Source organism: Bombina bombina, chromosome 2 (assembly GCF_027579735.1).
Source record: "Bombina bombina isolate aBomBom1 chromosome 2, aBomBom1.pri, whole genome shotgun sequence".
In the NCBI taxonomy this organism is placed as follows: domain Eukaryota; kingdom Metazoa; phylum Chordata; class Amphibia; order Anura; family Bombinatoridae; genus Bombina; species Bombina bombina.
Genome location: NC_069500.1, coordinates 52,984,300 through 53,008,324, shown reverse-complemented (window position 1 = coordinate 53,008,324; position 24,025 = coordinate 52,984,300).

Below are 24,025 nucleotides of genomic sequence, written 5' to 3'. Positions count from 1 at the left end.
GAAATAGAAAAGTGTGTGTGAAATAGAAAAGTGTGTGTGAAATAGAAAAGTGTGTGTGAAATATAAAAGTGTGTGTGTGAAATAGAAAAGTGTGTGTGAAATAGAAAAGTGTGTGTGAAATAGAAAAGTGTGTGTGAAACAGAAAAGTGTGTGTGAAACAGAAAAGTGTGTGTGAAACAGAAAAGAGTGTGTGAAATAGAAAAGAGTGTGTGAAACAGAAAAGTGTGTGTGAAACAGAAAAGTGTGTGTGAAATAGAAAAGAGTGTGTGAAACAGAAAAGTGTGTGTGAAATATAAAAGAGTGTGTGTGAAATATAAAAGTGTGTGTGTGAAATAGAAAAGTGTGTGTGAAATAGAAAAGAGTGTGTGAAATAGAAAAGTGTGTGTATGAAACAGAAAAGTGTGTGTGAAATAGAAAAGAGTGTGTGAAATAGAAAAGAGTGTGTGAAATATAAAAGTGTGTGTATGAAACAGAAAAGTGTGTGTGAAATAGAAAAGAGTGTGTGAAATAGAAAAGTGTGTGTGAAATAGAAAAGAGTGTGTGAAATATAAAAGAGTGTGTGTGAAATAGAAAAGTGTGTGTATAATATAAAAGTGTGTGTGTGAAATAGAAAAGAGTGTATGAAATATAAAAGAGTGTGTGTGAAATAGAAAAGTGTGTGTATAATATAAAAGTGTGTGTGTGAAATAGAAAAGAGTGTGTGAAATAGAAAAGTTTGTGTGAAACAGAAAAGTGTGTATGTGAAACAGAAAAGTGTGTGTGAAACAGAAAAGTGTGTATGTGAAACAGAAAAGTGTGTGTGAAACAGAAAAGTGTGTGTGAAACAGAAAAGTGTGTATGTGAAACAGAAAAGTGTGTGTGAAACAGAAAAGTGTGTGTGAAACAGAAAAGTGTGTTTGTGAAATATAAAAGTGTGTGTGAAACAGAAAAGTGTGTGTGAAACAGAAAAGTGTGTGTGAAACAGAAAAGTGTGTATGTGAAATATAAAAGTGTGTGTGAAACAGAAAAGTGTGTGTGAAATAGAAAAGAGTGTGTGAAATAGAAAAGTGTGTGTGAAATAGAAAAGTGTGTGTGAAACAGAAAAGTGTGTGTGAAACAGAAAAGTGTGTATGTGAAATATAAAAGTGTGTGTGAAACAGAAAAGTGTGTGTGAAATAGAAAAGAGTGTGTGAAATAGAAAAGTGTGTGTGAAATAGAAAAGAGTGTGTGAAACAGAAAAGTGTGTGTGAAACAGAAAAGTGTGTGTGAAACAGAAAAGTGTGTGTGAAACAGAAAAGTGTGTGTGAAACAGAAAAGTGTGTATGTGAAACAGAAAAGTGTGTGTGAAATAGAAAAGTGTGTGTGAAACAGAAAAGTGTGTGTGAAATAGAAAAGTGTGTGTGAAATAGAAAAGTGTGTGTGAAATAGAAAAGTGTGTGTGAAACAGAAAAGTGTGTGTGAAATAGAAAAGTGTGTGTGAAATAGAAAAGTGTGTGTGAAATAGAAAAGTGTGTGTGAAATAGAAAAGTGTGTGTGTGAAATAGAAAAGAGTGTGTGAAATAGAAAAGTGTGTGTGAAACAGAAAAGTGTGTGTGAAATAGAAAAGTGTGTGTGAAATAGAAAAGTGTGTGTGTGAAATAGAAAAGAGTGTGTGAAATAGAAAAGTGTGTGAAACAGAAAAGTGTGTGTGAAATAGAAAAGTGTGTGTGAAATAGAAAAGTGTGTGTGAAATAGAAAAGTGTGTGTGAAATAGAAAAGAGTGTGTGAAATAGAAAAGTGTGTGTATGAAACAGAAAAGTGTGTGTGAAATAGAAAAGTGTGTGTGAAACAGAAAAGTGTGTGTGAAATAGAAAAGTGTGTGTGAAACAGAAAAGTGTGTGTGAAACAGAAAAGTGTGTGTGAAATAGAAAAGTGTGTGTGAAATATAAAAGTGTGTGTGTGAAATAGAAAAGTGTGTGTGAAACAGAAAAGTGTGTGTGTGAAACAGAAAAGTGTGTGTGTGAAATAGAAAAGTGTGTGTGAAACAGAAAAGTGTGTGTGAAACAGAAAAGTGTGTGTGAAACAGAAAAGTGTGTGTGAAACAGAAAAGTGTGTGTGAAATAGAAAAGTGTGTGTATGAAACAGAAAAGTGTGTGTGAAACAGAAAAGTGTGTGTGAAACAGAAAAGTGTGTGTGAAATAGAAAAGAGTGTGTGAAATAGAAAAGTGTGTATGTGAAACAGAAAAATGTGTGTGAAACAGAAAAGTGTGTGTGAAATAGAAAAGTGTGTGTGAAATAGAAAAGAGTGTGTGAAATAGAAAAGTGTGTGTGAAATAGAAAAGAGTGTGTGAAATAGAAAAGTGTGTGTATGAAACAGAAAAGTGTGTGTGAAACAGAAAAGTGTGTGTGAAACAGAAAAGTGTGTGTGAAATAGAAAAGTGTGTGTGAAACAGAAAAGTGTGTGTGAAACAGAAAAGTGTGTGTGAAATAGAAAAGTGTGTGTATAATATAAAAGTGTGTGTGTGAAATTGAAAAGTGTGTGTGAAACAGAAAAGTGTGTGTGTGAAACAGAAAAGTGTGTGTGTGAAATAGAAAAGTGTGTGTGAAACAGAAAAGTGTGTGTGAAACAGAAAAGTGTGTGTGAAACAGAAAAGTGTGTGTGAAACAGAAAAGTGTGTGTGAAATAGAAAAGTGTGTGTATGAAACAGAAAAGTGTGTGTGAAACAGAAAAGTGTGTGTGAAACAGAAAAGTGTGTGTGAAATAGAAAAGAGTGTGTGAAATAGAAAAGTGTGTGTATGAAACAGAAAAGTGTGTGTGAAACAGAAAAGTGTGTGTGAAATAGAAAAGTGTGTATGTGAAACAGAAAAATGTGTGTGAAACAGAAAAGTGTGTGTGAAACAGAAAAGTGTGTATGTGAAATAGAAAAGAGTGTGTGAAATAGAAAAGTGTGTGTGAAACAGAAAAGTGTGTGTGAAATAGAAAAGTGTGTGTGAAATAGAAAAGTGTGTGTGTGAAATAGAAAAGAGTGTGTGAAATAGAAAAGTGTGTGAAACAGAAAAGTGTGTGTGAAATAGAAAAGTGTGTGTGAAATAGAAAAGTGTGTGTGAAATAGAAAAGTGTGTGTGAAATAGAAAAGAGTGTGTGAAATAGAAAAGTGTGTGTATGAAACAGAAAAGTGTGTGTGAAATAGAAAAGTGTGTGTGAAACAGAAAAGTGTGTGTGAAATAGAAAAGTGTGTGTGAAACAGAAAAGTGTGTGTGAAACAGAAAAGTGTGTGTGAAATAGAAAAGTGTGTGTATAATATAAAAGTGTGTGTGTGAAATAGAAAAGTGTGTGTGAAACAGAAAAGTGTGTGTGTGAAACAGAAAAGTGTGTGTGTGAAATAGAAAAGTGTGTGTGAAACAGAAAAGTGTGTGTGAAACAGAAAAGTGTGTGTGAAACAGAAAAGTGTGTGTGAAACAGAAAAGTGTGTGTGAAATAGAAAAGTGTGTGTATGAAACAGAAAAGTGTGTGTGAAACAGAAAAGTGTGTGTGAAACAGAAAAGTGTGTGTGAAATAGAAAAGAGTGTGTGAAATAGAAAAGTGTGTATGTGAAACAGAAAAATGTGTGTGAAACAGAAAAGTGTGTGTGAAATAGAAAAGTGTGTGTGAAACAGAAAAGTGTGTGTGAAACAGAAAAGTGTGTGTGAAACAGAAAAGTGTGTGTGAAATAGAAAAGTGTGTGTGAAACAGAAAAGTGTGTGTGAAACAGAAAAGTGTGTGTGAAATAGAAAAGTGTGTGTATAATATAAAAGTGTGTGTGTGAAATAGAAAAGTGTGTGTGAAACAGAAAAGTGTGTGTGTGAAACAGAAAAGTGTGTGTGTGAAATAGAAAAGTGTGTGTGAAACAGAAAAGTGTGTGTGAAACAGAAAAGTGTGTGTGAAACAGAAAAGTGTGTGTGAAACAGAAAAGTGTGTGTGAAATAGAAAAGTGTGTGTATGAAACAGAAAAGTGTGTGTGAAACAGAAAAGTGTGTGTGAAACAGAAAAGTGTGTGTGAAATAGAAAAGTGTGTGTATGAAACAGAAAAGTGTGTGTGAAACAGAAAAGTGTGTGTGAAATAGAAAAGTGTGTATGTGAAACAGAAAAATGTGTGTGAAACAGAAAAGTGTGTGTGAAACAGAAAAGTGTGTGTGAAATAGAAAAGAGTGTGTGAAATAGAAAAGAGTGTGTGTGAAACAGAAAAGTGTGTGTGAAATAGAAAAGTGTGTGTGAAATAGAAAAGTGTGTGTGAAATAGAAAAGTGTGTGTGAAACAGAAAAGTGTGTGTGAAATAGAAAAGTGTGTGTGAAATAGAAAAGTGTGTGTGAAACAGAAAAGAGTGTGTGAAATAGAAAAGTGTGTGTGGAACAGAAAAGAGTGTGTGAAATAGAAAAGAGTGTGTGAAATAGAAAAGAGTGTGTGAAATAGAAAAGAGTGTGTGAAATAGAAAAGAGTGTGTGAAATATAAAAGTGTGTGTGGAACAGAAAAGAGTGTGTGAAATAGAAAAGACTGTGTGAAATAGAAAAGTGTGTGTGAAATAGAAAAGAGTGTGTGAAATAGAAAAGTGTGTGTGAAATAGAAAAGAGTGTGTGAAATAGAAAAGAATGTGTGAAATAGAAAAGTGTGTGTGAAATAGAAAAGAGTGTGTGAAATAGAAAAGTGTGTGTGAAATAGAAAAGAGTGTGTGAAATAGAAAAGAGTGTGTGAAATAGAAAAGAGTGTGTGAAATAGAAAAGTGTGTGTGAAATAGAAAAGAGTGTGTGAAATAGAAAAGAGTGTGTGAAATAGAAAAGAGTGTGTGAAATAGAAAAGTGTGTGTGAAATAGAAAAGAGTGTGTGAAATAGAAAAGAATGTGTGAAATAGAAAAGAGTGTGTGAAATAGAAAAGAGTGTGTGAAATAGAAAAGTGTGTGTGAAATAGAAAAGAGTGTGTGAAATAGAAAAGAGTGTGTGAAATAGAAAAGTGTGTGTGAAATAGAAAAGTGTGTGTGAAATAGAAAAGTGTGTGTGAAATAGAAAAGTGTGTGTGTGAAATAGAAAAGAGTGTGTGAAATAGAAAAGTGTGTGTGTGAAATAGAAGAGTGTGTGAAATAGAAAAGAGTGTGTGAAACAGAAAAGTGTGTGTGAAACAGAAAAGTGTGTGTGTGAAATAGAAAAGTGTGTGTGAAACAGAAAAGTGTGTGTGAAACAGAAAAGAGTGTGTGAAATAGAAAAGAGTGTGTGAAACAGAAAAGTGTGTGTGAAACAGAAAAGTGTGTGTGAAACAGAAAAGAGTGTGTGAAATAGAAAAGAGTGTGTGAAATAGAAAAGAGTGTGTGAAATAGAAAAGAGTGTGTGAAACAGAAAAGTGTGTGTGTGAAATACAAAAGTGTGTGTGAAACAGAAAAGTGTGTGTGAAACAGAAAAGAGTGTGTGAAATAGAAAAGAGTGTGTGAAACAGAAAAGTGTGTGTGAAATAGAAAAGAGTGTGTGAAACAGAAAAGTGTGTGTGAAATAGAAAAGAGTGTGTGAAACAGAAAAGTGTGTGTGAAACAGAAAAGTGTGTGTGTGAAATAGAAAAGTCTGTGTGAAACAGAAAAGAGTGTGTGAAACAGAAAAGTGTGTGTGAAATAGAAAAGAGTGTGTGAAACAGAAAAGTGTGTGTGAAATAGAAAAGAGTGTGTGAAACAGAAAAGAGTGTGTGAAACAGAAAAGTGTGTGTGAAACAGAAAAGTGTGTGTGAAACAGAAAAGAGTGTGTGAAATAGAAAAGAGTGTGTGAAATAGAAAAGAGTGTGTGAAATAGAAAAGTGTGTGTGAAACAGAAAAGTGTGTGTGAAATAGAAAAGTGTGTGTGAAATAGAAAAGTGTGTGTGTGAAACAGAAAAGAGTGTGTGAAATAGAAAAGAGTGTGTGAAACAGAAAAGTGTGTGTGAAACAGAAAAGTGTGTGTGAAATAGAAAAGTGTGTGTGAAATAGAAAAGAGTGTGTGAAACAGAAAAGTGTGTGTGAAACAGAAAAGTGTGTGTGAAATAGAAAAGTGTGTGTGAAATAGAAAAGAGTGTGTGAAACAGAAAAGTGTGTGTGAAATAGAAAAGTGTGTGTGAAATAGAAAAGAGTGTGTGTGAAGAGAATATGAAAAAATAAAAACATATAATGAAATAAAATTAAATGATATTAGATAATATAAAAAAGACAAAAATTAATAAATTAAAGCCACAACGGTGATACCTACAGTATTTATATGAAATGTATTACAAGAACGAATAATAGATAGAAATGTGTTATATGTACGAGTAAATACTAAGGGGTAGATTTATCATAATGCGAGCAGACATGATACGATTTAGAGTATCATGTCCGCTAAACAACGATAAATGCTGACAGCATACGCTGACAGACAGTGGGTAAGGAACGCTCCATCTCGACTTGGAGATTGCACACTGCATGAGCTCCAAGGATAATACTGCTCTGCTGCTATCCTGTGAGTAGTGTGCATGCCTGTCTATGCTTACTTTACTAGAGAAGTTTTTTCCTCTCCCACAGATCCGCTGCAACCGGAACGATATTTGGGAAGGCGCCACCATTGTATTATTTTATCATACGAAACTGGGTATCTAAATTGGTTGTGTATCTCCCTATTGTATGATTTCTACTATATTACTATATGTAACAACTTCAGCTGAATATTCTCTCTATTTTTGCTACATTTATGTTCATCTATTTGATGTGATATTGTTGAGTGTTTATTTGTTTTGAAACTCATGTTGCTAAGATATTAAATGTTTTATTAATACATTTTTCCTAATATTTCCCTCTTTTAGCCTTTAGGGGCTTGCAATAAATAGATATATCAGTCCAAAAATCATCACATATATAGAGAAATATTTATTTATAAACAAATAGAACATATTCCATTACCAATTTTTTTCCCGATATTAAATTTTCGCATTTTCATGTACACTTTTCGAGGAGAATACGTCATGGGCTTTGTGCAACAGATCAGGGTTTTAGTAGGGGGGGTTCTATTTGTCTCCTCCATTGCTTTCTCTGGGGAATACATGAACACGTACGCAATTTGGCTGTTTAGAGTGGCTTAACGTGCGTGCAAAATAAGATATTTTGCAACTTGTAATAACTGCGCAACCCCAAATGCAAAAAAGTCATAACACCCGCGGTTTGCCACACAACTTGTAATCTTGCCCTTTGTTTGCTTTGCTGAAAAAATGGTAGTTGTCTAAGTATGCTTCAAAGTTCTGCAAGTTGCTTAACTGGACAGTCTAGTCAAAAATAAAATGTCATGGTTCATATAGGGCATGCAATTTTAAACAACTTTCCCATTCACTTTTATCATCAAATTTGCTTTGTTCTCTTGTATTCTTAGTTGAAAGCTAAACCTAGGTAGGCTCATATGCTAATTTCTAAGTCATTGAAGACCTCCCCTTATCTCAAAGCATTTGACAGTTTTTCACAGCTAGAGGGCATAGTTCATGTGTGCCATATAGATAACATTGTGCTCACACCCGTGGAGTTACTTATGAGAGGGCACTGATTTGCTAAAATAGAAGTCTGTCAAAAGAACTGAAATAAGAGGGCAGTCTGCAGAGCCTTAGATACAAGGTAATCACAGAGGTAAAAAGTACATTAATATAACTATGTTGGTTATGCAAAACTGGGGAATGGGTAATAAAGGGATTAACTATCTTTTAAAACAATAACAATTCTGGAGTAGACTGTCCCTTTAAACTAGACAAACTATCTTTCTTGATTCTGGCAAGGAGTAAATGTTAATTAGTTTGTTTACTGCTGTAAGCAATTACTGTGTAGAGTACAACACAGGGTCAGACAGTTTGGAGCATACGTAACTAAAGAGTGTGAGCGTGAGCTTCTGTATGTAGTCTTGTATTTTTTTTTTGTTGATTACATTTATGGGGTATTCCATTTATTTTAAGATTAAAGGGGCATAAAGGTCAAAACTTTGAAGGTTCAGCTAGAGCAGGGGTATCAAACTCAATGTATCTGGGGGCCACTAGCCAAGTGTTCATGTACACAGGGCCATTTAAACTGAGTAAATGCTCCGGAACTGGATATGCTAGGAACTGAAATGACATTTACCCAAGTAGTAGTGCATGGGGGAGTCTACACTGGACACTTGTCTTTATATTTATCTTGTGAGTGCCTATATAGAACATAAACTAGTAACGCCTCTTAGAAAAAAGAACCTGACAGCCCAAATTAATGGTTTACCTATTAAACAAGGGAGGGCCAGATGAAACTATCTTGAGGGCCGCATATGGCCCTAGGGCCTGTACTTTGAGCAAGAGCATGCAATTGCAAGAAGTTTTTCAGTGTATCAAATAATTTTGTTGTTGGCTACACTGTATATGTATCTTGTGATTGGCACTCCAGAAGTTTTAAGCTAGTATCCAGTATTACTTATCAGCTCTAGATTTATCTATAAAATCCCCATAGACTTTAATTGTGATTTTCTGTAGAAAATCATTAGATATTTTTCTAAAGGATTGGAACCAACCCTTTAGTGATATTCAAGCAACATTGCAGTAATAAAATTCATGCTAAGCTTTTTAGCATTATAATCTTCCTTTTGAAAATAAAATAATTGCTGAAGAATCATCTTAGATATGCACCTTCTATTACGGCAAAAATAGTTACTTGATAAAAATGAATTTACAGAAATGTTGCCAAGCAATAATGTAATAAGCATTTATTTAACATAAGCCCTTCAACTTTCCAAAGATAACTTCATCAAAAGAGTGGTACAAAACAATGCAGCGACAAAATAACGACTAATCATCATAATATCGTTTGACCTGGCTGTCAGGGTACTATGAACAACAGAATTTAAATGAATGCAAATTGCAATTACATGCTATGATCATTTAATTAATAGTTTAATTTTATGTCATTGGAATATGGATGCAGCGATTATAAAATTAATAATATATTTGCTATAAATATTTCAGCTTGAAAATCCAATTAGGAAAATATTTCCGTAAATTTTATGTTGACTCACCTGCATTTGGCAATTTCATTACTTGGTTGTTAAGCAGAAAACACGGTTCAAGAATGAGGATATTTATAAACTGTGGAATATTAATACTCTATTTTAAAGGGAAATTATTATAGAAAAAAACATTATATAATTCATATAAAGCAGCATAATTCATTTTTGTTGCCTGAAAATAATGTGGTCTAAAAGATACTTAAATTTGAATAGAAACACATACAGACGTTTTTGCCATGTACTGTACTTCCTTACTGATAGGTACTTCCTCCTAATGCTCATTGGTCGATTGATAAAAATGCTGAATTTTAATCCAATTAGAATGAAAAGGAGGTTTACAGCTAATGCTGTTGAATTAGTTTAATTTTAAATTTTAAAAAAGCTTGTACTTCACATTTTTTCATTCTAAAATAATTAACATTTCGGTCTTGTTCTAGAAAATGGGGCCGTGTTTCTGGCAAGCCTTGAGACTCGCCAGAAACACCAGTTATGAAGCAGCAATCTAAAGACCGCTGCTCCATAACCTGTCTGCCTACTCTGAGGCGGCGGACAGAAATCAACCAGATCGAATACAATTGGGTTGATTGACACCCCCTGCTAGCGGCCGATTGGCCGCGAATCTGCAGGGGGTGGCATTGCACCAGCAGTTCACAAGAGCTGCTGGTGCAATGCTGAATGCGGACAGCGTATTGCTCTCCGCATTCAGCAATGTCTATCGGACATGATTCGCTGATCGGATCATGTCGGACAGACATTTCATAAGTAGGCCCCAATATTATTATTATTATCAAGCCCAGATAATAATGCTCATTGGTCGAATGATAAAAATGCTGATAATAATGCTCATTGGTCGAATGATAAAAATGCTGATAATAATGCTCATTGGTCGATTGATAAAAATGCTGATAATAATGCTCATTGGTCGAATGATAAAAATGCTGATAATAATGCTCATTGGTCGAATGATAAAAATGCTGATAATAATGCTCATTGGTCGAATGATAAAAATGCTGATAATAATGCTCATTGGTCGAATGATAAAAATGCTGATAATAATGCTCATTGGTCGAATGATAAAAATGCTGATAATAATGCTCATTGGTCGAATGATAAAAATGCTGATAATAATGCTCATTAGTCGAATGATAAAATTGCTGATAATAATGCTCATTGGTCGAATGATAAAAATGCTGATAATAATGCTCATTGGTCGAATGATAAAAATGCAGATAATAATGCTCATTGGTCGAATGATAAAAATGCTGATAATAATGCTCATTAGTCGAATGATAAAAATGCTGATAATAATGCTCATTGGTCGAATGATAAAAATGCTGATAATAATGCTCATTAGTCGAATGATAAAAATGCTGATAATAATGCTCATTGGTCGAATGATAAAAATGCTGATAATAATGCTCATTAGTCGATTGATAAAAATGCTGATAATAATGCTCATTGGTCGAATGATAAAAATGCTGATAATAATGCTCATTAGTCGATTGATAAAAATGCTGATAATAATGCTCATTGGTCGAATAATAAAAATGCTGATAATAATGCTCATTGGTCGAATGATAAAAATGCTGATAATAATGCTCATTGGTCGAATGATAAAAATGCTGATAATAATGCTTATTGGTCGAATGATAAAAATGCTGATAATAATGCTCATTAGTCGATTGATAAAAATGCTGATAATAATGCTCATTAGTCGATTGATAAAAATGCTGATAATAATGCTCATTGGTCGAATAATAAAAATGCTGATAATAATGCTCATTGGTCGAATGATAAAAATGCTGATAATAATGCTCATTGGTCGAATGATAAAAATGCTGATAATAATGCTCATTGGTCGAATGATAAAAATGCTGATAATAATGCTCATTGGTCGAATGATAAAAATGCTGATAATAATGCTCATTGGTCGATTGATAAAAATGCTGAATTTTCACCCAATTAGAATGAAAGGGAGGTTTACAGCTGATGCTGTTGAATTAGTTTCATTTTACATTTAAAAAAAAGCTTGTACTTCACATTTTTTCTTTCTAAAATAATTAACGTTTCGGTCTTGTTCTAGACAATATTATTATTATCAAGCGCCAGAAGCGCCAGCAGATTACGCAATGCTATACAAAGAATAAAACAATACAGGGATGCATTAATAAATAAACACGGACAGTAGATGTACATTACACTTGTAGGTGCAATAATTGAGTTATGCAGAAGAAGAGGAAATGTTTTAAGTATAATTTTCCATTCAAAAGAAAGCAGCTTACATTTTTAAGAAAACATATAGGAAGATTATGCTTTTATACAAGTCTTGCATGTCCACTGCTCCCTGGCTGAGAGAATTGTCCCTATTTAGTTCAGGAACATCCATATTTCAAACAACAACAAAGCCCTGTTATACATTTTTAAATATTCTCTTTTAGATGGTTTTCAGAAAATTTAAGTATAATGCACATTTAAAGAGACAGTCTAATTGAACATTTGTATTGTTTAAAAACATAATTTATGTAAGAACTTACCTGATAAATTCATTTCTTTCATATTAGCAAGAGTCCATGAGCTAGTGACGTATGGGATATACATTCCTACCAGGAGGGGCAAAGTTTCCCAAACCTCAAAATGCCTATAAATACACCCCTCACCACACCCACAATTCAGTTTAACGAATAGCCAAGAAGTGGGGTGATAAAAAAGTGCGAAAGCATATAAAATAAGGAATTGGAATAATTGTGCTTTATACAAAATCATAACCACCACAAAAAAAGGGCGGGCCTCATGGACTCTTGCTAATATGAAAGAAATTAATTTATCAGGTAAGTTCTTACATAAATTATGTTTTCTTTCATGTAATTAGCAAGAGTCCATGAGCTAGTGACGTATGGGATAATGATTACCCAAGATGTGGATCTTTCCACACAAGAGTCACTAGAGAGGGAGGGATAAAATAAAGACAGCCAATTCCTGCTGAAAATAATCCACACCCAAAATAAAGTGTAATGAAAAACATAAGCAGAAGATTCAAACTGAAACCGCTGCCTGAAGTACTTTTCTACCAAAAACTGCTTCAGAAGAAGAAAATACATCAAAATGGTAGAATTTAGTAAAAGTATGCAAAGAGGACCAAGTTGCTGCTTTGCAAATCTGATCAACCGAAGCTTCATTCCTAAACGCCCAGGAAGTAGAAACTGACCTAGTAGAATGAGCTGTAATCCTCTGAGGCGGAGTTTTACCCGACTCAACATAGGCCAGATGAATTAAAGATTTCAACCAAGATGCCAGAGAAATGGCAGAAGCTTTCTGGCCTTTTCTAGAACCGGAAAAGATAACAAATAGACTAGAAGTCTTTCGGAAAGATTTAGTAGCTTCAACATAATATTTCAAAGCTCTAACAACATCCAAAGAATGCAACGATTTCTCCTTAGAATTCTTAGGATTAGGACATAATGAAGGAACCACAATTTCTCTACTAATGTTGTTGGAATTCACAACTTTAGGTAAAAATTCAAAAGAAGTTCGCAACACCGCCTTATCCTGATGAAAAATCAGAAAAGGAGACTCACAAGAAAGAGCAGATAATTCAGAAACTCTTCTGGCAGAAGAGATGGCCAAAAGGAACAAAACTTTCCAAGAAAGTAATTTAATGTCCAATGAATGCATAGGTTCAAACGGAGGAGCTTGAAGAGCCCCCAGAACCAAATTCAGACTCCAAGGAGGAGAAATTGACTTAATGACAGGTTTTATATGAACCAAAGCTTGTACAAAACAATGAATATCAGGAAGAATAGCAATCTTCCTGTGAAAAAGAACAGAAAGAGCAGAGATTTGTCCTTTCAAGGAACTTGCGGACAAACCCTTATCTAAACCATCCTGAAGAAACTGTAAAATTCTCGGTATTCTAAAAGAATGCCAAGAAAAATGATGAGAAAGACACCAAGAAATATAAGTCTTCCAGACTCTATAATATATCTCTCTAGATACAGCTTTACGAGCCTGTAACATAGTATTAATCACAGAGTCAGAGAAACCTCTTTGACCAAGAATCAAGCGTTCAATCTCCATACCTTTAAATTTAAGGAGTTCAGATCCTGATGGAAAAAAGGACCTTGAGACAGAAGGTCTGGTCTTAACGGAAGAGTCCACGGTTGGCAAGAGGCCATCCGGACAAGATCCGCATACCAAAACCTGTGAGGCCATGCCGGAGCTACCAGCAGAACAAACGAGCATTCCTTCAGAATCTTGGAGATTACTCTTGGAAGAAGAACTAGAGGCGGAAAGATATAGGCAGGATGATACTTCCAAGGAAGTGATAATGCATCCACTGCCTCCGCCTGAGGATCCCGGGATCTGGACAGATACCTGGGAAGTTTCTTGTTTAGATGAGACGCCATCATATCTATTTCTGGAAGTTCCCACATTTGAACAATCTGAAGAAATACCTCTGGGTGAAGAGACCATTCGCCCGGATGCAACGTTTGGCGACTGAGATAATCCGCTTCCCAATTGTCTATACCTGGGATATGAACCGCAGAGATTAGACAGGAGCTGGATTCCGCCCAAACCAAAATTCGAGATACTTCTTTCATAGCCAGAGGACTGTGAGTCCCTCCTTGATGATTGATGTATGCCACAGTTGTGACATTGTCTGTCTGAAAACAAATGAACGATTCTCTCTTCAGAAGAGGCCAAAACTGAAGAGCTCTGAAAATTGCACGGAGTTCCAAAATATTGATCGGTAATCTCACCTCCTGAGATTCCCAAACTCCTTGTGCCGTCAGAGATCCCCACACAGCTCCCCAACCTGTGAGACTTGCATCTGTTGAAATTACAGTCCAGGTCGGAAGCACAAAAGAAGCCCCCTGAATTAAACGATGGTGATCTGTCCACCACGTTAGAGAGTGTCGAACAATCGGTTTTAAAGATATTAATTGAGATATCTTTGTGTAATCCTTGCACCATTGATTCAGCATACAGAGCTGAAGAGGTCGCATGTGAAAACGAGCAAAGGGGATCGCGTCCGATGCAGCAGTCATAAGACCTAGAATTTCCATGCATAAGGCTACCGAAGGGAATGATTGTGACTGAAGGTTTCGACAAGCTGCAATCAATTTTAGACGTCTCTTGTCTGTTAAAGACAGAGTCATGGACACTGAGTCTAACTGGAAACCCAGAAAGGTTACCCTTGTCTGAGGAATCAAAGAACTTTTTGGTAAATTGATCCTCCAACCATGATCTTAAAGAAACAACACAAGTCGATTCGTATGAAATTCTGCTAAATGTAAAGACTGAGCAAGTACCAAGATATCGTCCAAATAAGGAAATACCACAATACCCTGTTCTCTGATTACAGACAGAAGGGCACCTAGAACCTTTGTAAAAATTCTTGGAGCTGTAGCTAGGCCAAACGGCAGAGCCACAAACTGGTAATGCTTGTCCAGAAAAGAGAATCTCAGGAACTGATAATGATCTGGATGAATCGGAATATGCAGATATGCATCCTGTAAATCTATTGTGGACATATAATTCCCTTGCTGAACAAAAGGCAAGATAGTCCTTACAGTTACCATCTTGAACGTTGGTATCCTTACATAACGATTCAATATTTTTAGATCCAGAACTGGTCTGAAGGAATTCTCCTTCTTTGGTACAATGAAGAGATTTGAATAAAACCCCATCCCCTGTTCCGGAACTGGAACTGGCATAATTACTCCAGCCAACTCTAGATCTGAAACACAATTCAGAAATGCTTGAGCTTTTACTGGATTTACTGGGACACGGGAAAGAAAAAATCTCTTTGCAGGAGGTCTCATCTTGAAACCAATTCTGTACCCTTCTGAAACAATGTTCTGAATCCAAAGATTGTGAACAGAATTGATCCAAATTTCTTTGAAAAAACGTAACCTGCCCCCTACCAGCTGAGCTGGAATGAGGGCCGCACCTTCATGTGGACTTAGAAGCAGGCTTTGCCTTTCTAGCAGGCTGGGATTTATTCCAGACTGGAGATGGTTTCCAAACTGAAACTGCTCCTGAGGATGAAGGATCAGGCTTTTGTTCTTTGTTGAAACGAAAGGAACGAAAACGATTATTAGCCCTGTTTTTACCTTTAGATTTTTTATCCTGTGGTAAAAAAGTTCCTTTCCCACCAGTAACAGTTGAGATAATAGAATCCAACTGAGAACCAAATAATTTGTTACCCTGGAAAGAAATGGAAAGTAGAGTTGATTTAGAAGCCATATCAGCATTCCAAGTCTTAAGCCATAAAACTCTTCTAGCTAAAATAGCTAGAGACATAAACCTGACATCAACTCTGATAATATCAAAAATGGCATCACAAATAAAATTATTAGCATGCTGAAGAAGAATAATAATATCATGAGAATCATGATTTGTTACTTGTTGCGCTAAAGTTTCCAACCAAAAAGTTGAAGCTGCAGCAACATCAGCCAATGATATAGCAGGTCTAAGAAGATTACCTGAACACAGATAAGCTTTTCTTAGAAAGGATTCAATTTTCCTATCTAAAGGATCTTTAAACGAAGTACCATCTGACGTAGGAATAGTAGTACGTTTAGCAAGGGTAGAAATAGCCCCATCAACTTTAGGGATTTTGTCCCAAAATTCTAACCTGTCAGACGGTACAGGATATAATTGCTTAAAACGTTTAGAAGGAGTAAATGAATTACCCAATTTATCCCATTCTTTGGAAATTACTGCAGAAATAGCATTAGGAACAGGAAAAACTTCTGGAATAACCACAGGAGATTTAAATACCTTATCTAAACGTTTAGAATTAGTATCAAGAGGACCAGAATCCTCTATTTCTAAAGCAATTAGTACTTCTTTAAGTAAAGAACGAATAAATTCCATTTTAAATAAATATGAAGATTTATCAGCATCAATCTCTGAGACAGAATCCTCTGAACCAGAAGAATCATCAGAATCAGAATGATGATGTTCATTTAAAAATTCATCTGTAGGGAGAGAAGTTTTAAAAGATTTTTTACGTTTACTAGAAGGAGAAATAACAGACATAGCCTTCTTGATGGATTCAGAAACAAAATCTCTTATGTTATCAGGAACATTCTGCACCTTAGATGTTGAAGGAACTGCAACAGACAATGGTACTTTACTAAAGGAAATATTATCTGCATTAACAAGTTTGTCATGACAATTAATACAAACAACAGCCGGAGGAATAGCTACCAAAAGTTTACAGCAGATACACTTAGCTTTGGTAGATCTAGCACTAGACAGTGATTTTCCTGTAGTATCTTCTGACTCAGATGCAACGTGAGACATCTTGCAATATGTAAGAGAAAAAACAACATATAAAGCAAAATTGATCAAATTCCTTAAATGACAGTTTCAGGAATGGGAAAAAATGCCAAAGAACAAGCTTCTAGCAACCAGAAGCAATGAAAAATGAGACTAAAATAATGTGGAGACAAAAGCGACGCCCATATTTTTTAGCGCCAAATCAGACGCCCACATTATTTGGCGCCTAAATGCTTTTGGCGACAAAAATTACGCCACATCCGGAACGCCGACATTTTTGGCGCAAAATAACGTCAAAAAATGACGCAACTTCCGGCGACGCCGGAAACGGAAAAGAATTTTTGCGCCAAAAAAGTCCGCGCCAAGAATGACGCAATAAAATGAAGCATTTTCAGCCCCCGCGAGCCTAACAGCCCACAGGGAAAAAAGAGTCAAATTTTTGAAGGTAAGAAAAAATTATTAATTCAAATGCATTATCCCAAATATGAAACTGACTGTCTGAAAAATAAGGAAAGTTGAACATTCTGAGTCAAGGCAAATAAATGTTTGAATACATATATTTAGAACTTTATAAACAAAGTGCCCAACCATAGCTTAGAGTGTCACAGAAAATAAGATTTACTTACCCCAGGACACTCATCTACATGTTTGTAGAAAGCCAAACCAGTACTGAAACGAGAATCAGCAGAGGTAATGGTATATATAAGAGTATATCGTCAATCTGAAAAGGGAGGTAAGAGATGAATCTCTACGACCGATAACAGAGAACCTATGAAATAGACCCCGTAGAAGGAGATCACTGCATTCAAATAGGCAATACTCTCCTCACATCCCTCTGACATTCACTGCACGCTGAGAGGAAAACCGGGCTCCAACTTGCTGCGGAGCGCATATCAACGTAGAATCTAGCACAAACTTACTTCACCACCTCCATCGGAGGCAAAGTTTGTAAAACTGAATTGTGGGTGTGGTGAGGGGTGTATTTATAGGCATTTTGAGGTTTGGGAAACTTTGCCCCTCCTGGTAGGAATGTATATCCCATACGTCACTAGCTCATGGACTCTTGCTAATTACATGAAAGAAAATATATAATTAACCCCTTTATCACCCATTCCCCAATTTTGCATAACCCGCACGGTTATATTAATATACTTTTTACTTCTGGCATTGCCTTTTTTTTTTAGATTAGGTTTTTATTTGGGGGGTTGGTTGTGTGGGTGGTGGGTTTTACTGTTGGGGGGTTGTTTGTATTTTTTATTTACAGGTAAAAGAGCTGATTTCTTTGGGGCAATGCCCTGCAAAAGGCCCTAACAAGGGCTATTTGTAGTTTATTGTAGGTTAGGGTTTTTTATTTTGGGGGGGCTTTTTTATTTTCATAGGGCCCTTAGATTAGGTGTAATTAGTTTAAATCTTTGATAATTTTTTTTTTTTTTTTTTTGTAACTTTGTGTTCATTTTTTTGTGTAACTTAGTGTTTGTTATTTTTGGTAACTTAGTAATTTTTTAGTGTAGATTTAAATTATTTGAGTAGGGTTAGGTGTTTAAATATATAATATAGTTAATTTAATTTGTAGTTTAATGTAATTTTAGTATAAAAGTTAGGTTAGATTAATTATTAATTTAATATAGTTTAATGTAAATTTTTTTTTTTAATTTCCTTTTATTGATATTCTTGAGTTAGATACAACATAGCAAAATGAAATACAATCTAGTTGCTATAAACAATCTACCTAATTCAATATGGTGTTGACATCTGTATCTGAATTTGGTATGTTGAGATTTAAGTCCATATATACTCGCACATTTAAAACTGTTGAGCATTAAAGTCTTTGAGAATTGAATTTTCTTCTTTATAAGCTTATAAATAATGGTTCATGCGATGGTTAAAATGTTGAACTAATTGTTATAGGCAGCAGAAACATAGAGATGATAACCATAAAAGAAATAACATAGATACAAAACCACAATAACATTGTTCTAATACACAAAATAGTCTATAAATTTTGACACCTTCAACTGAAACATTTGGGAGCCCCTCAAATAGGGTACCCCAATTTGACAAACTTCAGCGGGTAAACACCGCTTAGTAGTAGTCCAAAAAAGAGAGAAAAAGAGGTGTCTAGGTTCTACTGTATAAATGTATTGTGGGTTGTATGAGGGAGGGGGGGAGAGGGGAGGGCGGAGGAGGGAATGCTATATGTTTAGCAGGGCATATGTATATCTATTTTTCTTAATGAGATAGTGGATCTGATAGGCTACAGTGGCATAGGGGAGAAAGGTGCAATATATACCAGGGGGCAATTACATTAATATAGTGTTAAAATAAGGGAACTTATAGGCAGTAAATAGAACAAATGAGTGGGGAGCTATGGATCAATATCAAAATCTGGTCTTTGGAAAACTCAGTTTTATGAGAATATCAAAGGCATTAATATATATGTAGCTATAATTCTACTATGAAGAAGAAGGTGTCCGTCCACCTCAGCAATCACGTCTGTACTAGGTACGTCGCACCAAAATAGCTAGCAGTATCTCAGTGTGAACTCATGTGGAATGTCAGACATCGGAGCTGAATTATATTGTTATGGGTTATCACGTAATATCCTCACCCCCCTCGCCGGCTGAGGGGGCAGAGAAAGCATTCTAGCTAGATGAAAAAAATGTTCTTTACTACAACTTAGTGCAATAAAGTGGTCTATATCGTGACAAGCTAGAGGTGACAACTATTCTAAGAAGACAGGCTTTTCTAAACAAAAATTAGAGCTACTTCCCTTAATTATAACTGATGAGCCCAGCCCACACCCTTACACCGTTCGCTCCAATAAAAGCGTATCGAATTATAAGATATTTAACTGAATGCCACCTCAGACCCTATAGTCTGCCATATGTAGCGTGGGTACCTGTAGCAGTAGGGTAACTCAAATTGTATGCAGAAAAATATTGGAAGTAGGTGGTGGTATTAATTAGTAAACCTATGTCTTAAAATTAACAAGGGATTAGATATAAGTAGTCCACTTCTAAATTGTTAGAGCAGGCTAGTAGCGTACTTAGGTATGTTATAGAAGTATGCATTTAGAGAAGAGTAAACTCTGCAAGGCGTGCATGTGCTATCAGTAAGGCTCCACATAAAATATATTTACAAATGGCTCATGTAAGTATTGAGAGCGCACAACAATAGAGTAGTGTGCATAACCCCAATGCGAACTTCTATTCCTAGACAGCATAATGGCTAGTAGTGAACGTGCAAAGCCCATAATATACTGCAGGACCCCAAATATGTAATGTGCCTTAGGGAGAGTGGAGTGTGAAGGTGATTGAACATGGTAGTGCTATTGGGAACCAACCTACAGATAGTGTTATAACCAGAAACAGTACATAAAAGAACATTCTAAGAAGGGAGACTAGATGAGCTAGAAAGTCAAGCTATTTTTCTCTCTAATCCACTCAAATAAACAATTTCTTAATCATAACATGAGTCTCAAATGTTCGGCAGCGTGTGCATAAAAACATATTATAGATTGGGATTTTTGTCATAGTATATATAAGGTATCTATAGATATCCATCAAAGGATATATTGAGGTTTACCACGGGGTCTAGACTGTCCAACACCTAAGCGTCAAAAACTGATCGTTATCCCTCAATATAGCAGCAGCAATAGTATATAGCAATGGGAGATAACGATATTATGAATTTAGCCGTAGACAGAGATAACATAGGTATAGCACATATCATAGTCATAAAGATATACAGCACAGCAGTTCATGAAGATTATAAGGCTTGATGGGGAGAAAGAGAGTCATCGCCACAGACATCTATCTATAGTATCAGCTTAAAGTACTAATCTACAAATTATGATTAACACTAATAAAAATGGTGTAAAGGCTACCAGTATAACTATAGTTGACTTCCAGTTCAACAAGAAATGTAAAAATACAAAAATATAGTCATCAAACTAACGGCTAGATTTGGAGTTTTGTCGGTAACGACTCGAAAAACTAATGCCAGCTTTTTTCTGGCCGCACCATAAAAATAACTCTGGTATTGAGAGTCCACATAAAGGCTGCCTTAGGCTCCAAAAAAGGAGCGTAGAGCATTTTTAACGCAGCTTCAACTCTCGATACCAGAGTTGCTTACGGACGCGGCCAGCCTCAAAAACGTGCTCGTGCACGATTCCCCCATAGGAAACAATGGGGCTGTTTGAGCTGAAAAAAAAACTAACACCTGCAAAAAAGCCGTGTTCAGCTCCTAACACAGCCCTATTGTTTGCTATGCGGTAACCCTTCCTACGTCTGCACTTAACACTCTAACATGTACCCCGAGTCTAAACACCCCTAACCTTACACTTATTAGAATAGCGGTGAGCTCCGGTCGGCAGATTAGGGGTTAATAATTGAAGTTAGGTGTCAGCGATGTTGGGGAGGGCAGATTAGGGGTTAATACTATTTATTATAGGGTTAGTGAGGCGGATTAGGGGTTAATAACTTTATTATAGTAGCGCTCAGGTCCGGTCGGCAGATTAGGGGTTAATAAGTGTAGGCATGTGGAGGCGACGTTGAGGGGGGCAGATTATGGGTTAATAAATATATTACAGGGGTCGGCGGTGTTAGGGGCAGCAGATTAGGGGTACATAAGGATAACGTAGGTGGCGGCGCTTTGCGGTCGGCAGATTAGGGGTTAATAAGTGTAGGTAGGTGGAGGCGACGTTGTGGGGGGCCGGTTAGGGGTTAATAAATATAATACAGGGGTCGGCGGTGTTAGGGGCAGCAGATTAGGGGTACATAAGGATAACGTAGGTGGCGGTCGGCAGATTAGGGGTTAAAAAAAATTATTCGAGTGTCGGCGATGTGGGGGGACCTCGGTTTAGGGGTACATAGGTAGTTTATGGGTGTTATAGTACTTTAGGGCACAGTAGTTAAGAGCTTTATAAACCGGCGTTAGCCCAGAAAGCTCTTAACTACTGACTTTTTTCCTGCGGCTGGAGTTTTGTCGTTAGATGTCTAACGCTCACTTCAGAAACGACTCTAAATACCGGAGTTAGAAAAATCCCATTGAAAAGATAGGATACGCAATTTACGTAAGGGGATCTGCGGTATGGAAAAGTCGCGGCTGAAAAGTGAGCGTTAGACCCTATTTTGAGTGACTCCAAATACCGGCGGTAGCCTAAAACCAGCGTTAGGAGCCTCTAACGCTGGTTTTCACGGCTAACGCCAAACTCTAAATCTAGGCCTAAGAGTGCTGTATCAGAAGGGTAAGGGATGAGAATTAATCTCATGTAGAAAATGGTTACAAGGTAAAAATGCTTAGCTTTAGCATAAACTAATAATTTGCAGGTCATATTAGTGAAAGTGAAAGCCTCTGCCACCAGCATATTTCTATAATAGCATTATACACATATGGTAATAAAACATACACAGCTACCCCAGGAATAGTCTGGTATCTAAAACAGCTATTTTAAAAAAAACTATTCAACTAACATTATCCATAATACAAATGAGCAAATGTACTACAATAGGACTGCAGATCAATTAACAGCCAGTGTGTGCATATATTATGGCGTCAAACCCAAGAGTCATTGTCAAGTGAATGCAGTCTGCAAATATGTGCTTATATACGCTGATAGTAGTAAACTCGCTAAGTATGCCCTTTAGTATAGCAAGGGAAAATATAAAACTCAACTCTTAAACTAATCTTAACATGTGCAATACATTTATACAGAAATATTCTATGGAGAGGTATATGGCAATGCATAAGTGACTTGTGAGCAGATCAGGTTATAATTATACAAAACAAAGCTGTGTTTAAAAGGAAAAACAAAGAGTACATGTCTTGTTTTTACTTGTGGAATCTGTAATGCTGTTTTTAACAATGATTAAAAAGTCTATTTTATATCATCATTTTATATCATTGTATGTGATTCCATTACAAGTATATTTTCTCATTACCAATCCTTGGGGATATCTGTTGGTTCCTGTTTGCGGTTGAGAGCAACATTGTCAGAGGAGGCAAGCTGTAGGGAGTCTGATTGTTACCATCGTGAGAGAGTGTACCGAAGAGAGCAAGCTGGTTTGCTCAGATAGCCAGTCCGCGCCTACCAGCACATTGGTGTGCTCAGCAAAAGTGTGAGTACCCTGGGTATAGAATACGTGTGCAGGGTGGGATACCATTACTTTGGATACACACATTGGTCGCCTTTGTTTGTCCCTCACTTCCATAGATCCATCTTCAGCTACTAAAGGAGAGAAGAAGGCACCTGAGGGAGGAGATTTTACTACTATCGGCAGGGATCTGTTTGGAAACATACCATTGACATTTGATGTACTGATCACTGTGTACATATACTGGACTTATCACCATTCTTTATATCCACTTTATGGTGAGAGTCCACGCTCTATTCCCACTTCGTATCTTTTCCACATCCATCTTAAGGGTATCACATACATCTTTCATTATGACTTATTAGTAGTTTTTAGCGCCCTCTTGTGTGTTTTACACATGTTTCATCCTATATCTCTCTGAGTTTAGTTTTTAAGAGGTGCAGCTTTTTAAACGATATACATAAACACATCAGGGGCTAGTAAGGAATATTCTGTGGAATAGACCAATTAGTTATAGTATATTCCTTGGTCACTAATATTGTAAGTGCATTACGTTTGAAGGGAGGGCATCACCTCTTGTTATATCATACTAGTTGCATTAGCGCCCTCTAGTGGCTTCAGTCACATTTTTCATTTTAAAAGGAAAAACTATAGCTCTAGTGTCCTGGTATTTCTCGCTGTGCTATGTAGGCAAGTAAGACAGCTACGAATCCAACTCTCCTCCTGGATCGAAAGGCCCCACTAGCAGTCTAGGAACCGCTACGGAAACCAGCACTCCGGATCTCTGTAACCATCTCAGTCTTCTTGCCTCAAGATTATCATTTCTAGATCCTCCTAGCTTGATGAGAACACTGTCCTGATTTTATAAATCCTTATGCAGAGGTATTGGCCGCTGGCCAGAAGAACATATTTGTGGTATAAGTAAGAAGGCTTGAATAAGTTCCGCAGTGAAAAAGACATAACATATCATGTATGGAATCTAAAAGTGACTTGATTATATGTAGGCTACGGCTGGTACTTGGGTAAGTTCTGAGTCCGGGTTGGTACTGATATAGGAAAGAGCTTAGAAAGCTTCTCGTTAGCCCACTCCACTCCTGTAAAGGGACCATGATGAGATCTCTGTGGAGGTCAGAATGTGGGGTGAGTATCTACAACCGGGAACAGAGTCATATGCAAGTGGAATCACTTCCATCCTGGCAAGCTGCATGTATGTGTTAGTGGAGTTGCATGTGCCAGATTCTTCGTAGCTATAGATAAGCCTTCCTGCCCTCTGTAGCATGGTATGCCCCCGCTTAGCTCTTAGTTCAGACCGTGTGCTCGACTTTGCGCTCAACCCAGTCCCCACATCCGCAGACGATTCTCTAGGTGAGATGGCCATTACAATAGCACTCTGCTTCGCCGGCTCAGTTATAATATAGAAGGGATGCAGGGAACTGTATTGCTCATTTGTGTCCCTCTGCTCCGCCATCATACGGCTGAGGCCATAGTCGGCCGACATGAATTTCTCTACCGGGTCTCCGAGAACATCCTTGAAACTTTGTGTTGGGTCTGATTCAGAGCAGTCAGATTCTCTCCCGACCCCACTCGACAAAATAGCAATCTGTGGTTGATTCATAGCGGCCCTTAGGTCTGTGACAAGGGCCTGATGGTGTAAGTCTA